The following is a 16,440-nucleotide window of genomic DNA, read 5'->3' on the forward strand; positions in this document are numbered from 1 at the left end:
GAGACAAGTGATAAAAAAGTAACATCAAAACCATGTGGATGACGTAAAAAGCCAGCTGTCTAAAAACTCACCAGCTCACAATTAAAAGAACCCAAAACATTTTTACCACAATGTTTGGAACTATGCCTTCATCAGAGGCATGATATCATACATTTATTGACTGATTTATATGCATTGAAAAAAGTGGGCATGTCCACAAACAGCTGCAGCAAACGGAAAGCCTCCCACTACAGTAACTTCCAAGAAGCACCGACTTAATGTGTCAGCTAGGATGACAGCGCAGGTAAACAGCCTCAAGCAAGACTTAAGCTCAGTCAGGTCTTCCCAAAATCCACAAGCAGCTTACCGAGAAAGTCAAAAGTAAAAAGTCGTTACTTTAATCCAGCCGATGCAAAAAAAGATCTTTCAGATCCGGGTTCATAGGAAGGAAGGCTCTCCTGTTAAAACATGTTTATATTGCTTATGTGTTTCAGTTCAGGAACAGACAACTCTGTCAGGGACACTGTAATGGATGTCTTGCTCTTTAAGATGGGTGCACATAAGGATTATTGGGCTGTTTTTGTCCCAGTTTTTCCTCTTTCCAAACAAGGAGGGCAAATTCCAGGTTGTCTGAAGTTATATCCAACAGAATGATCCTGTGCTCTGAACTCTGTTAAGAGTAAATTGGCCCCAAAAATCTGCTCCAAAACGCCGACAGTAGCATACATTAGGCTATATGACCATCTTCACGTGCGCGGGGAAAGTCTCCTGACTCGTGGCTTTATGGATTGTGACATGCAACATGGTGAAGTTAAAGAGAGAGAGCTGACAGGGGAAGAAGGACACAAACACCCAGTAGACTGTAAAGTCTCATTTCCCACTGTCTCCAGGCTTTTTTCCAAAGTCTTTTCTTTTTGTTTGGGTTTTTCTGTCATCCTTGGTCCCATAACCACCATCAGTCCCTCATCGTGTATGTCCCCATCCATCCTGGGTGTTTTCCGGTGTTCTCTTCTCCATTTGTGTTAGATAACGTTTGATCCCATGTTTTCTGGCTTGGAGGACTAGATCCAGATCGCCTGCGGGACAAAATGGTTTTATGTGTGGTGTGATGAGCTGAGATTATCAGAACACACCACAGACAATTCATTCAAAGCTGTTTAACACCTGATTTTTAATCTCCACGTGGGGATTTTCTAGCAGATTAAAAAAAAAAAAAATCAAAGAGTAAAAAAATATTTATATACGGTTACCAAGCTTTGGACGATCTTTTCCAGAGTTTTTTCACCATTTCTATCCCAACATGCAGTGTTTATTTAGAGGCTCTATATGCTAAATCCACCATGATTCATGATAACACCATCATTTATCTAATTTTCATCATTATGTTGCTAAGAGACCTTCCTTTCTATGATGTGGTCACTTCAATTTAAACTTTCCACCAGGGCTTACATTGATGGTAATGTCCAATCAGAAGCAGCCAAAGATCAACAAGGAAAGCAGAAAAATGGTTGTCTGTGGCTGGAATAAATCCAAGACATTTCTGATGCAGCTGAGAGTGCTATGCTATCATGAAACTTCCACAACATTAAGAAACATTGCCCAACTTCATTCTAAATCCCCACATTATCTTTAACTTGATAATATGTTTGTCCATTTACCCGTCTCTCATCACCCACATCCAACTACTACACAGATATTTTCCTTTTGGGAGCTGAATGCAGAGTGGTTTTGCTGGATGGAAGGTTAATGTTGCAAGTTTCAGCCTAAAAAACTTGATTTGGACAATCAATGCGGCTTTCTGCACTTTGCTTTGACTACATGACGATACTGATTGCAGACACTGTTCAGTCAACCTTGAAGTGAAAACACTCACATTGGAATGATTGGCTGTTTTTCCCTGTTGACCAGATCATGTAAAGGTTTGAAAAACCCATCTCAATCAGACAGAAAATTAATTCCAATTTAGTCTGAACTGACGTGCTTACACGATGCTTTTATTTTTTATTGACGTTGGATTAAAAATGACCCTAAAGCTGCTTATGTTGTTACAGAAGTAGGTTTGAAAATGCTTCATATTAATAACCCTGCAGAATAAATACAGCTTACGGTAGACCCTGGCAGCCATCTTTATCTCATTAAACACAAATCTATTCATTCTCCTCATAGCAACATTGGAATTCTTCATTTGTGTCAAACCAGTAAGTCATGCACGGCAGACCTGTTGCAGATATGCTGGGAGGGGTCTTTTTGGTCCCACTTTGGTCCCCTTAGTATCAACATGGCATGGTTTAACCACCACAGCCTACCTGAGTATTGCTGCTGACTTGTTTGTGTATTTTTGGGGAAATTTGATGTTTAGCTGGTAGAAATGGCAGCTGAACAACCAACACTCTGCTATATGAAAACACACTTTGGAAGCACACAGAGCTTTTTTCAAACACATCCTGGAAATGTGATCATTTACTTCGCTATTTCACAGCAGATCTTGTTTTTCTGCAATGATGGGTAAATGAAGGTGGTGGTTGAGTGTTTCAGCTTTACAGTGAGTGAACACAGCTGTGGTGTGTGTGTGTGTGTGTGTGTGTGTGTGTGTGTGTGTGTTGGGCAGCATAAATACAATATTTGCATGACAGTATTTCACCAAATATGAAGAATCAGAGCCCATGATGTCAGTATTTGCCTGGAGGGCTCCAGTCCCTCCTCAGGCGTTCAGCCTCCTGACTGAGGCTGTGGGGAGCTCTGCCACTTATTGGCCCAGTTCTGTCTCTCCATCTTCCCTTTCTGCTTTCGTCTGCCAAAATCTTCAATGCATGAATGAACATGCATCGTTCAGCCACCATCACATGCACACACAGGAAATGTAAACGGAAAGAAAAGGAGAAGGCTGTCAGGACAGAAAACAGGAGAAAGCAGAAGATAAACCTCCATTTTTAAATGATCTAAATATGGAATATGCAGTCAAAGCAGCGATTTATAAGCAAGGAAACAGGATGTGTTCGTCTTTTGGCAAAACATGACCTCAAACTGTTGCAGAGTTCCATTCAGCAAAACACACAAGCTGTGATTGGGTGTGTTCTGGAAGGAAAGGAAGGCACCTTCAGTGAAAGGTTATAAGAAACCTTAGTCAGTGGTCACAGAGCAAAGAGACAGGACACAATGAAGACCATCCAGAGCATTTCAGGTTTTTATTAACTGATGTTCCACTGTTCGCCAGATCCTGGGAGGGGTCCCTCATTTCTGGTTGTCATGTTGTGGGTTTTGTGAAATCTCTTTAGTTTTTGGTTTCCTGTTTTATTTCGGAGTGTTCCGGTTTTGCCTTTGTCTACGTTCATTAGTTTACCTGGTTTCACTTAGTCCATTTGTTTCAACTGCTTCTTGTTTGTGTTCTGTGTATTTATAAGTTCAATTTCAGTTCAAAGTTGCTGGTTCATTGGGTTTGTTTGCCTCCCATGTTAGTTCTGCCCTCAGTTTGTTCTCGGGATTAAAACATCCTCATTCTGCATTCCTGCCTGCTGTTCCAGCATTTGGGTCCTCACCTTCACCAAACCCTGATAATTGTATTTGCTGAGATTCCCCCAGAATGCAAATCCCAAAAGGGCGGTGGCCCGGCCAGTATCCCCCCCATCACCCGGGGTAGTGGGGTAAACAACCAGGCCAAGGAGGGAGGAGAGTTGGGTACCCAAGTTGGGAAGAGGGTGGGGGAGGTAGGGGGGATGCGACAGAACACACACACAGAACGAGGGGCAAGCCCTGCCATCCACAGGCCCACGTGCATGCACTCCACATGCCCCTATATTGTCACCCCACCCACCCATTGTGCAACCATAGCATGTCAGGCGCCCACCCCACGGTTTAGACAGCGCCCAGTACTGAGACCACAACACTGTCAGTGTTCTTGGTCTGCTTTCCTCACATTGTCGTACCCATGTAAAACATCTGGGTGGGATTATAGACTGGTCCTTTAACTTCCACCAGCAGGTGGACACTGTAGTTATACAGGCGCTCCTTGGGTTACGTGGTTCTCGACTTACATCGTTCTGACTTCAAGACCCCCAATAAATAAATAGAAAAAAAAGAGCAAGTTTAGAAGATACAAGGTGTAGGCTCTTATGATGCGTAATGCAGAGGCTGAGATGACACCTCAGTGCAGATATGTTTATTTTATTTTATTTGAAATGTCTATTTTAATTCCCTGTACTCTTTTTCCATTAATATAATGTATAAAACCTGTATTTAGATAAGTATTGAAGGATTAAGGGGGTATTTAGAGGTAAAAATCCAATTTACACAGAATTTGGGGTTACGCCCTCGCGTAGCAACGGAATTCGTTTGTGAACCGAGGACTGTAAGTATATTCTATCATTTAGGGCTGATTGGCAAGGTAAAGCCTAATGTACCTGCCCTAGAGCAAATCCTGCACCTGCTCATTATGCCCCGTTTAGACTTCTGCAATCTCTTTACTTTGGCAGTGATCAGTTTACTTTTTTTTTAACTTGTCCTGTCCAGCATTAAAGCAAGCAGAATAATGTTCTGATTGCTGTGTTGTGCTGAGCAAATTGGCTTCTTCAAGAGGAGATTTATATATATATAAACATCTCCATGATCATTTTTTTTTTTTTTTTATCAGATCAGTTGACTTTCCACCAACAGTTTGTCCAAAACGCTGCGGCTCGGTTGCTTTCAGGAACACAGCGATGTGATGACATCACCCCTCTGCTTGCCTCTCTGCATCGGCTTCCAGTTAGTTTTAGGGTGAGACAAGATTTTATTAACTGTTTTTAAAGCTTTAAATAGTTACTAAAATAGTTGCTACACCAGCATGCTCCAGCCAGGACTCTGAAGTCCAGGACTCTGAAGTCCAGGACTCTGAAGTCCAGGACTCTGGACTTGCCAGACTTAAATCCAGAGCTTTCTCTGTTGCTGCTCCTAAGCTGTAGAACATGGTTCCCATCACATCAGAGCTGCCCCGTCCATCTCTGGGTTTAAGTCTCTACTTAAAACTCACTGGAATTTGATCAAGCCTGAGCTTGTCCTTTGTGGGTTTTAATATGACTTTTATTCTAGATATTATTTATTTTTACTGTGAAGTGTTTAATTTTAAATTGAGGAGTGTCGTTTGTTGCTGTATTGTGGAGCAGCTTGGACAGCTGCTATTATGTAAGAATAAATAGTAAGAACAAAATGTGAGTAAAAAATGTGCTATATAAATAAACTGGAACATGAATAATCTGTGTATTATTCGTTCGTTCCCATTTTAAATGCCAATCAAACATGAAATCATTAAAATTTCACAAATTGTTTTGTTTTTTATTTTATAATCAAACGTAAAACACAAAAACAATTTAGGTTATTCATATTTTTAATTTTGGACTTAAATTAAAACACAAAATTCAAAAATGGACCACTGGACCTAATTTTGAATTAAAAATGTAATTGATGGAGTTGACATGTCCTGGAAGTTTTGATGAGTGTTCTTAGTTAACTACTAGCTGCAACGATCCATGGATCTGACTGGTAACCACCAGGATCCAACAGCCTTTGCTGTGGAGAGCTCTGTTTTGTTTCGAGGAGTGAAGCGTGTCACCCTAAAGGAGGAGGACATGACTACTGAAAAATAAATAGGATTTTACACATATGTATTTCTTCAAACTTAAAATTCAACCTAGCATACATTTAGCATAAACCTCTCGCTCTGCTTTTCAAAGGTAAAAAATCCCAGTGTCTACATCACAGATGAAGCAAATGCAAAAAAAACGGGTGGCTGCGAAATACACAGATCATTTGTAGTTTTATGTGAATGTTGTGAAGAATAGTTGTCTTTGGTATGTGTGAACACCTCCACTGTGCAAGTTGACATGTTGGACAATGCCAGACAGACACAACGATAAAAGGTGATCAGAGGAATAAAAAGCTCCATAAAGCCTGACAAACATGTGAACATGTCCAGTACATGCAGGTACCTGACCTGGTGTGATGCCTTCTTCCAGCTGGATCCTGGCGTGGTAGGGAGCTCTCACCGCATCCTGCCACAGGACCCTCAGGTGCATGGTGAGGGTAGCGGAGAAGAGCGCCCCCCCCTCCTCACCCACCGAGCCCTCCCCAATGCAGGCGATGCCACCCACCCATCACAGAGCTGTCTCAGTCTGCGGGCCAGGACCAGCAGAATGAAGGACAGCTTCATTCACCACGCTGTCAGGAAGCTGAACCCTCTGCCACACACGCACACACACACACACACACACACACACACACACACACACTCACACACCAGGTTGGATCAGCAGTTTGGGCAGTATGAAGGCTACTATCTGACTGTGTGACTTATTATTAATCTTTGACTTCTTTAGCACCGTTTTGTTTTTACACACACTCAGTGTCATTATTGTCTTATTTCTTTACACTTGTAATTATTTCATATTTAACTGGTTCCACACCGCGGATGCTAGGCAACGTAACTTCAAGTCTCTGTAAATGTAACACACTGATAATAAAACAAGCTTGAACCTTGTTTTAGACATTGCTGAGTTACATTTTTATGTTGGAAGCAAGGAAATGGGTCTATTTTTCTCTGATACGGGACATACCCCACCTAGCCCCATCATAAGGTGTTGTTTAACAGGGCTAAAGAGGGGGTATTGTGTATTTTCACATTTAGAAACTGGCTCAACCATGCTGCCACACATGCTTATCTAAAGAGAAAAGTAAAGAAAGTAAAGAAAAAAATCGTTTCCTTGAACAGACAGCCTTCTGATGGCTGGACAGAAAAATAAATAAATAACAGGAGAAAAACATTCTGCAGCCTCCAGCAGTAAATAGACCCTCAATCAGACCTACTATAGCTGAAAAAACTCCCACAATTCCACTGGAGAAAAGCGTCTGTTCATCCACACCAGAGCTCAGGTTTAGCACTGGGCTTTTATTGTGTGGCTTCAGGTCTAGCTTGCTCCTTGAGTGGTGAATAAACGCCCTGCAGCAGTGCATGCGGCCAGTATGGATCTATTGTTGAATAAGAAATTCTTGTTACCTTGCGATGACCCCCTGTCACATTATCAGCTCAGAAACACGGCGTAATCTGCACATTACTCTGATTAATGAGGAGAATTTCTGGTTGGAGGTTGTGCTTATAATGTGGTTTTACTGAGTGCAGTCCTGTATTTAATTCTGTAGAAAGGATGTATTTATACTTAAATTGCTCCGAGGCAGGCAACTCTGTAGCCATCGTACATTTCCATGGTTACACGGCATTAAAAGCATCAGGTCCATTATATGCATTGTCTGCTGACTCAGTCACTCACTGGGCATACGAGATGTTTCTGCAGCTAAATATAATTCTGTCACATGAATCCTGCAGACTGGAAGGATGCTAAATGTCTGCTGCTCAGCTCTGCTAGGGGGGCTGCATGCATCGCACAACGTGCATGGATTGTGTTCTGGATGTTCACAAACCAACACTGTCCTTAAAATAATGGGATGGATAGAACAATTTAGAAAGTACAAGAACAGCCTTTAGAGAACGAATCCTTTCATCATAGAACAATGTACGGATAGCCATCATGTGCCAACGCCACAAGCTATGTAAAGCCGCCATTTGTTATCCCCTAACCTGGATTTATACTTGCATGGCGTCTCTGTGAGTGTTCCTGGTTCCCCAGAAGTTTGGTGCAGTGGGGACTTGGTTTGAGCTGGTTTATCTCCCAGTAACTCCACCAATGTGCAGCGAGATTTACATATGTCCAGTATTCACACCCATCTCACATCCAAAATGTCTCCAGCTCCAAAAACACACTCCGTTACTCTGTGCTACTCTCCACACAGACAACTCCGAAATGAGCGTCTGATCAATACGAAGCCCCGCCCCCCACAGGAACTCCCCAGTTACCACAAAGAACTGGTTTTTCCTAAATCCCACAACAATCCGGACAATACACTGTAAGCCTCGTCAACGTTCCGCACATCTGAGACACACAGAAACAAACATCCTACGTTGGGAGTCGCGGTACGGTGAGCCGCGTTGCCACGGCCACATAAACCCAGTCAGACCACTACACTACGTGTCACTAACCCCCAGCTGACATGGATGACCCCCAGTAAGTTCTCCTCCAGTAGCCTATTCCCAGTAACACAACTATTAGGTGTGCAACCCTAACAGTCTGACAGGTGGGTTGACTGGCCGACAGAAGCTGCCTGGAACATCTGGACATCTGGGGAGACAGCAGTCTGGGACCCCTTCATGTGGCACGGTGGTCCAGTGAGCTTTCTCATCATCCCAGTAGGACGTGCACGTCTTCCAGCCCCGACATGCACGTCTTCCAGCCCCGACATGCACGTCTTCCAGCCCCGACATGCACGTCTTCCAGCCCCGACATGCACGTCTTCCAGCCCCGACATGCACTTCTTCTAGCCCCGACGTGCACGTCTTCTAGCCCCGACGTGCACTTCTTCCAGCCTCGACGTGCACGTCTTCCAGCCTCGACGTGCACGTCTTCCAGCCTCGACGTGCACGTCTTCTAGCCCCGACGTGCACTTCTTCCAGCCTCGACGTGCACGTCTTCTAGCCCCGACGTGCACGTCTTCTAGCCCCGACGTGCACGTCTTCCAGCCCCGACGTGCACGTCTTCCAGCCCCGACGTGCACTTCTTCCAGCCTCGACGTGCACGTCTTCTAGCCCCGACGTGCACCTCTTCCAGCCTCGACGTGCACGTCTTCTAGCCCCGACGTGCACGTCTTCTAGCCCCGACGTGCACCTCTTCCAGCCTCGACGTGCACGTCTTCTAGCCCCGACGTGCACGTCTTCTAGCCCCGACGTGCACGTCTTCTAGCCCCGACGTGCACCTCTTCCAGCCTCGACGTGCACGTCTTCTAGCCCCGACGTGCACCTCTTCCAGCCTCGACGTGCACGTCTTCTAGCCCCGACGTGCACGTCTTCCAGCCCCGACGTGCACTTCTTCCAGCCCCGACGTGCACGTCTTCTAGCCCCGACGTGCACTTCTTCCAGCCCCGACGTGCACGTCTTCTAGCCCCGACGTGCACGTCTTCTAGCCCCGACGTGCACGTCTTCTAGCCCCGACGTGCACCTCTTCCAGCCTCGACGTGCACGTCTTCCAGCCTCGACGTGCACGTCTTCCAGCCTCGACGTGCACGTCTTCTAGCCCCGACGTGCACGTCTTCTAGCCCCGACGTGCACGTCTTCCAGCCCCGACGTGCACTTCTTCCAGCCCCGACGTGCACGTCTTCTAGCCCCGACGTGCACGTCTTCTAGCCCCGACGTGCACGTCTTCCAGCCCCGACGTGCACGTCTTCCAGCCCCGACGTGCACGTCTTCTAGCCCCGACGTGCACTTGTGTCGAGAACTGGCTTCAAACACGTCCGCGAGAGAAAATGACGTCATTTTCTTCTCGGAGCCTCCAGAACAAGCTTTAGTTAGTGCAGCAGAACTACTCACTTGTGATTGGTCAGTTCCAGAATCCTGAAGCTTCTCACTGAGTGTGTGGTGAGTACAGAAAAGACGCTGGAGTGCCAGAACATATTTCATCTGCGTCAGCGGAGCTGCGCTCCGTATGCAGACATACAGAGTATAAATCCAGCTGCAAGCAGCAGGGGCATAAAGCTGTTTCCACTGTAAAGCTGGAGCCTGCAGGACCAGGTTTGTACTCCAGTGTTACGCTGAAGAATTCTTACACATCGACCGGTTTACTCAGTAAAGAGCACTCTGCATGGTGGTTGTGGATTGCAGATGAGGGGTGCAGACGACACATGCATGAATTCCAAGTTAGGCTTGGTAGTAAAATAGCTGAAAAGTAATTCAGTTGAGTTTGCACCTGACTAAAATACTACAGATAATACAGATAATATTGCTCCTGTCGCTTGACTAAACCTTTTTCACATCGGTAGCCATCTTTCTTCTTCTTCAGGTGGTTTATTGCAGTTAGCAGACCAGATCTGCTGCATTACTGCCACCTACTGAACATGACATTATTTAATATCTTCATTTGAAACTGACCTGCATGTGTCTGAGGTGTGTCAGAAGGAAAGAGCTGCTATCTTCTCCAGGATGTTAAAGCCTCTCAGAAAGATGGTACTAGCCTGATTTCCTCTGTGGTACATGATGTTGAAGACTCTGCTATCACTGGTAGCTCTGTCTCCACATCTCCTCGACTCATATTTAGTAGTTTTATACTGGAACCATATAGCTGCAGTATAAATGAGCATGCATGGCCCAGTTGTTCACCATGTGACACAAAAATTACCCCCCTAAGCTGCCAAGAGGTAACCATGTTGTTTGCATTGCTCTGTTTTGTCAGTGGAAAGCTGTGCATGTTGGAGGGACACTCTATGATTTCAGAGGTTAATGCATGGCAGAAATAGAACATGAGTGGGTTTGATAATCACAGGCAAACAATGGAACGGTGCAGCACCATGTCAGCTGGGATATGCAGTAGTGTACATTTGCATGAGGGAAACAACAGAAGAGTTTGCTCAGGATTTGAAAGTTTTCTATGTAAATGTGACATTAAAAGGAGGCTAGTGCATCTGGAAAGATGTCTTTTGGTTCTTAGTACATCATGCAGACAAATGCTGAGTATGAATTTGTTACAGATTGTTTTCAGAATATTTAACTGTATAATACACATGATGACTTATATACCTCTGACTAGTGGGACAGACTACATCATGCTTCTCCGTGGTTTACTCCAGCTGTGCTTCTGTTTACTGAATCAAACACACTTTTTATAAACACAGGGTCTGGATATGTAATAATGTAATGATTTATTATTGATCAGTTCTCTTCAGTTTTGTGTTTTCTACATAGTTTTGATACTGTAAGTAAGTAAAGTTTATTTATAAAGTGCTTTTCACAGATAAAAATCACAAAGTGCTGTACATAAAAATGGGTACAATAACACAATCAACAACAAAAGCTCTTCTAAACAGCAGAGTCTTTCGCTGCATTTTAAAAGAGTCCACAGAGTCAAGCAGACGAAGGGACAGAGGCAGCTCATTCCAGAGTCTGGGAGCAACAGACTGGAAAGACAGGTCACCACCAGTTTTAAAACCAGTTTTTGGAACCTTCAGTCGTCTTAGTTAAGTCAGTGAAAACAGAGTTACAGTAATCAATGCGACTCGAGATGAAAGCATGGATGATCATTTCAAGATCTGATTTTGACAACAACCTCTTTACTTTAGAGATGTTTCTTAGATGATAGAAACCGTTTTTGGTCAGTTGTCGGGTGTGACTCTCCAAAGACGTGGCCTGATCAAACACAACCCCAAGGTTTCTGAGACTGGTTTTCACAGACGAGCCCAGAGCACCAAGATAGTGAACACATTGCATATCTGCATTGTGTCATGATGTGGAGTTTGTCTGTTTAGTTCCAGTTTCATGTTTTATTTTGTAGTTTTTCTCCTTTAACCCCCCCCCCCCCCCCCCCCCACCACCGTCTTGTGTTTTGTTTTGTCTACCATTCATTAGTTCACCGAGATTCATTTAACTTATCAACCACACCTGCGTCTCGTTGTTTTTCCTGTTTTTATACACCTTGCTTTCAGATCCCATTCACCAGTCTGTTGTCTGTAGTTTTTTAAGTGTTCTTCTGCTAATTAAAGAGCATTCCAGCATTTCCTCAGCCTCCAGTCTCACCATCCTGCATCTGTGTCCACATCTCCACTACCCCTCTACGACACAGTAAAACTTTTATCTTCTGATCTGAGTCTGTAGACAAAAACTTCTCAGTTTAGCTTCCAAGAATGGGAGTAATTTTTCAAGCTGCTGGGAACAAAAATGGTAAATGTGTTTCCAGACGTGATCAGTGAAGGACTGTTTCTGACATGAGAAAGCAGAAAAAGTGTCCGACTCACAGTCAACATTCAACATACGTTGAGATAATATTTTCCATTTTCCCTGTTTTTTGTATTTATTTGTCGCTTTTCTCTAGCTGTTTAACTACCTACTAAAACACATTAAATCGCCGTTGTATGTTTGTCTCTACAATCCACCAGAGGCGTTACGTTTTTGCCTGCAGCTTATAAACAAAATCACATAATTTCAGTGCTTTTCTTCCTTTATAATAATTTCTGAACCATTACTTTAAAATCATTACATGTTATTACCAGATACGTTTTCGAAATAAGTCAAATACTGTGTTTAAAGTCTGGCAACTGAGTCTTCATTTTGTTGTTGTGTTGTTTGTTTCTATGGTGTTTTTAGAGCTAAAAAAGGAAACATGAAAACATATTTGTTTAATGTTTGTATGAACATTTTTTTCTTGTTTCCATTTCAGGGTCGAGGAGTGAAAGTGTAAGTTTTCATAATTAAAATCAGTGTTATTGCTAATCACTGGCATATGCCAGATGGATAATCCAGCATGAGCAAAAAAAAAAAAACAACAACAAAAAAACAAACACTTCATTCATCACATGAAATGTTATGTAAACACGTGCACTATTATTGCACACGCAAAAGTACAAACTGATTCACTAACAGCGTGCACTCAGGGACTCATCTGTCAAAGGTGCAAAATAACACAACCGCATCCAGTTATAGATTGGTCTGCCACAATGAATATACAACATCAGGCGTTCACGCGCTCAGGGTGTGTTGGGAGGACAAATATAAATATACAAATTTATCAGCTGTAATGTGATCTATCAAACCTGAGCTTAATGTTGCTTATAGAAACTGCATCTATATTTAACACGTTTTAAAAGGACATGCAAACAGTCTTTGTGTGTAATTGCGCACATGCCTGTCAGAGGAAGGAGATGCATAGAACTCACTGCAAACGGCCCGAGGGTAACGCTGCTACGGATAAGGAGGCCAGGCACCGCTGCAGAGATAACTGGGGTAACCTTCACCCCACTAAGATAACCATGGTTACTCCCAAAATTACTCCTTCACTTGTTCATCCATGAAACTCAGATGGGCTTCGCCCTGTAAAATAATTTGTACGAAGAGGTAATGGAATGTAAAACAGCATTGTGCAGCGTCGGAGGGTTATGTATCTCAGTTTAACACCTGGTGATGACCAGACAACCAACGGTTCTGCCGTCAGTCTGAAGAGAAATTAAATGTATTGATGAAAGATAGGTTCCATGTATCCAATGTCTCTAAAAGAGCTGATAAAAAGGTTTAGAAACTTTAAATACTGAGTGTTTCTCTACAGTTTCTCATTAAAGGTTCTTAAACTTTTGGATCATGGTGAACACTTCCAGTGACATTGTCATAATTAGAACAGCGTATTGATTGTCAAGGGTTGCCAGCTAAGTTAACATGCTGCCAAAGATGGACTTTTCTTTTTTCTTTTTCAGCGTACCACTTTTGTTTGGGCTGTGGTTAATGCAGATAGAAAAAACACTGCAAATGCCTAGAAAAGCGTTCAGTATCGACACTGCAGTTAAATATTTGCCAAGCAGAGCTGAGAGCCAGCAGTCTGCACTGGAACAGTGCTATACTGCTGATCTAGGCTACATGTAGTCTTAGTTAAAACTAATCCAAAACTTTTATACAGGAGGGAAGAAGACTTCGGAGATGATAGTTTTGCTGCTTTTAGAAAACATAGTTACATTGTTTTAATGGAAAATGTCTCCACTTTTTCTGGGAATGTTGTCCAAATCCAAATGTGTCCCCTAAAAGTGAATGGAACAATTCAGGGATGGTTTCCATTAGTCTGCCTTTTTAGGCACTGGGGGGAAAGCTGACAACCAAACTGTTAGTGAGTCCACAAAGCAATAAATCATGAAGAGATGAAACTGAAAACATGACATAATGACATTTAGACTGAGACCTCAGGTCAGGTGCAGAAATGCAGTTTGACTCTATAATTCCTGTTAACTCCTTTTGCAGCACTTACAGATGAGAGCAGACATGGTTATTATCTGTTAATCATGCCACATATTTTCTGACGCATGCTCTCTGCTCTGTGTCTTTGGGGCGACCATGTAAACCCGACAGACCTGACAGACCCGCTAGCTGTGCCTGATGGTCTCTGCGTGACATAAGAAAAGCTTCCACATCCCTGCTGATGGTGTTCTAGTCTGAGGACAAGTTCAAACGAAATAGTCAAAGAAATCTATGATCATGATGTAAGAAGGTTCATTTGGCATTGAGAGAATACTGAACATAGACCTGGTCTTTGCTAAAGCTGCATCAGGTGGAGACCGTCAGAAGACTGACTCTACTGTGGAACATTTAGGAACAGGGTACAATAGAATCCCTGGTCTAGTATGTCTGAATAACAAGCCATCAATACTGAAGTTTGTTTTTCATGTAATCTCTATGTTCCAGCTTGTGTTCAGAGTCCTTGCAGGAGTATATTTTCTCTCTGAGATGGAGGATTATCACAGCATCACAATATGAACGGCTTTATGTTGTAACAAGAACAGAAAGTTGAGATCTGAGCAGCTTCATGTACCAACTACATGAAGCAACATGTGACTAAAACCTTGCAGTTTCCTCTGAAACAGCTTTCTTCTTTGTGAAGGTAGTAAAACCTCAACATGTAGATGTTATTCATCTTATTTACACCCCATGTCTTCATTTCTCTCTACATGCATGTTCTGCACACAGCAGATGCAGGTGTGCACACTTCAACCATCAGCCGATAAGAAGCTTCAGCCATCAGAAATCTGTTTTTTGACTCTTCCTGGGGGGTAAAGAAATAAACTGATTCTACGTTTGACTCGTATTTCAGCTTAAAATGGATCCAACCTTCTTTGTAGGTTTTATTGACATGAACATCTGAGACCTGAACTTTGAATATTCAGAGCGAATCAATTTTATTCACTTCAGCAGGACATTTTAGGAGGTTTTTTTTGTTTCATAAATGGGAAATGAGTCTGTGATGATGTTTGAAGGCGCGACTGCAGCTGAGTGGAGCAGTCACATGATGTTTGATGTAAATCCTTCCTCATCTTGTCCTCGTCTTATTAAGGTCACCAGGAAAACTTTGATGGAAAATGAGTTACTCTCACTCTGCGACTGTGTCCAAACACTCTGCGCTTTCTGCGCTGCAGCTTCCTCGCCTTCCTCCCTCCTACCGGCTATGAAAGAGCGCCTGATAATAAACAAGTGCAGGGAATGAAACGATGCAACTCTGATGGATACACATCTGAGTCTCGGAGAGAGTACAATCCAGAAAGAGGAGCGTACAGTCACAGCACTGACAGAATATTATGAAGTGGCTTTCTGTGAGCCCTGCTCCAAATGCTGTCCGGAGAAGGCTCACCGGGAGCAGCTTGCTCATGAGGAGCAGGCCACAGCTGCTTGTTTCCTGCTGCTTGGCACAATTTCAAGACTGTGATGATTAAAGAGTTAACTTCAATATTCAGTCATGGTACTTTCCTTTCATATTTACAGGAAACCTGCTGCTCCCATCTTTCTGCTTCAACAACAAGCACCTGTCCTGGCAAGTCTGGTCCAACAGCAGTCTAACAGCATGTCTGTTGTGTTTTGATATAAAACTCCCCAGCAATAACAATATAAGCATCCAGGTGTTTAATATAGTTCATTACATTCAACATTCTACTTAAATGTGCTTGTCAACATTTACATACAGATGTTTGAACAGTTTTATCCTGCATACAAAGGGACAACCATAATGCTATATGCAGTCTGCACATTCATCTACCTGGTTGCTGCAAACAAACCTGGAGTTGCTGAACTCTGAAGGAGCTCGTGTCAGAGCCATGCCACATCAAGGCCACCCTTCTCCTCAGCAGATTACAGACAGCATGAGGCAACTCCCAATTCCACAGCACATGCTCTCTGTCCTTCTCTTTCTTTGTCTGTCTTATTTCCTGGAGTTTGTCATCAGAGCAATGATCTGTTTAGACTTCTGAAATGGTGCAGACTTGTTGGTTTGTTTGCTTACTCAGCATGTTGTTTTTAGTACGGGAGGGATGAGTGGAGCCAGCCTGATGACAATGGAGAACAGGGAACTGTCTGGCTCTGCAGGCGGTGAGCTATCGAAGCCCTACTGAGTTCAGTCAATAGTATGTGTATGTCAATCTGTCGAGAGTTGCTGCCAGAAACCAGCTACTCTTACGCCATAAACTGCATCGTAAAGTCACAAGACCAGGTACCAAGGGTGGAAATGTAGATTTTCTCAGTTCCATGTGTGCATGTGTGAAAGCCATGTATTTGGATGCATTTAGAAAAAAAAAATGATTGTGTATTTATCTACCTTTTTAATTCAGATGCCTTTTAGGCACATATGAAATAAACAGGTAATCACAGTCAAAGCCTGCCAGTCTTATGCAACCTGTACGTGCACTCTACAAAGGTCTCAAATCCCTGGAGCACCATCGTTATCGTGGAACACTAATTCATTTTTTTTTACTTATCATTCCACATTTAATTGCTTTGACTCATCTGAGTGATTTAAGATAAATGCTTTTCAGCTACCGGTAAACAGAGCAGACATTGCAGCCTCAACCTCAGCTTCACCTCCAGCTACTCAGGCTAGG

The sequence above is a fragment of the Telmatherina bonti genome, assembly GCF_933228915.1.
Source record: "Telmatherina bonti genome assembly, chromosome: 20".
NCBI classification, from domain to species: Eukaryota; Metazoa; Chordata; class Actinopteri; order Atheriniformes; family Telmatherinidae; genus Telmatherina; species Telmatherina bonti.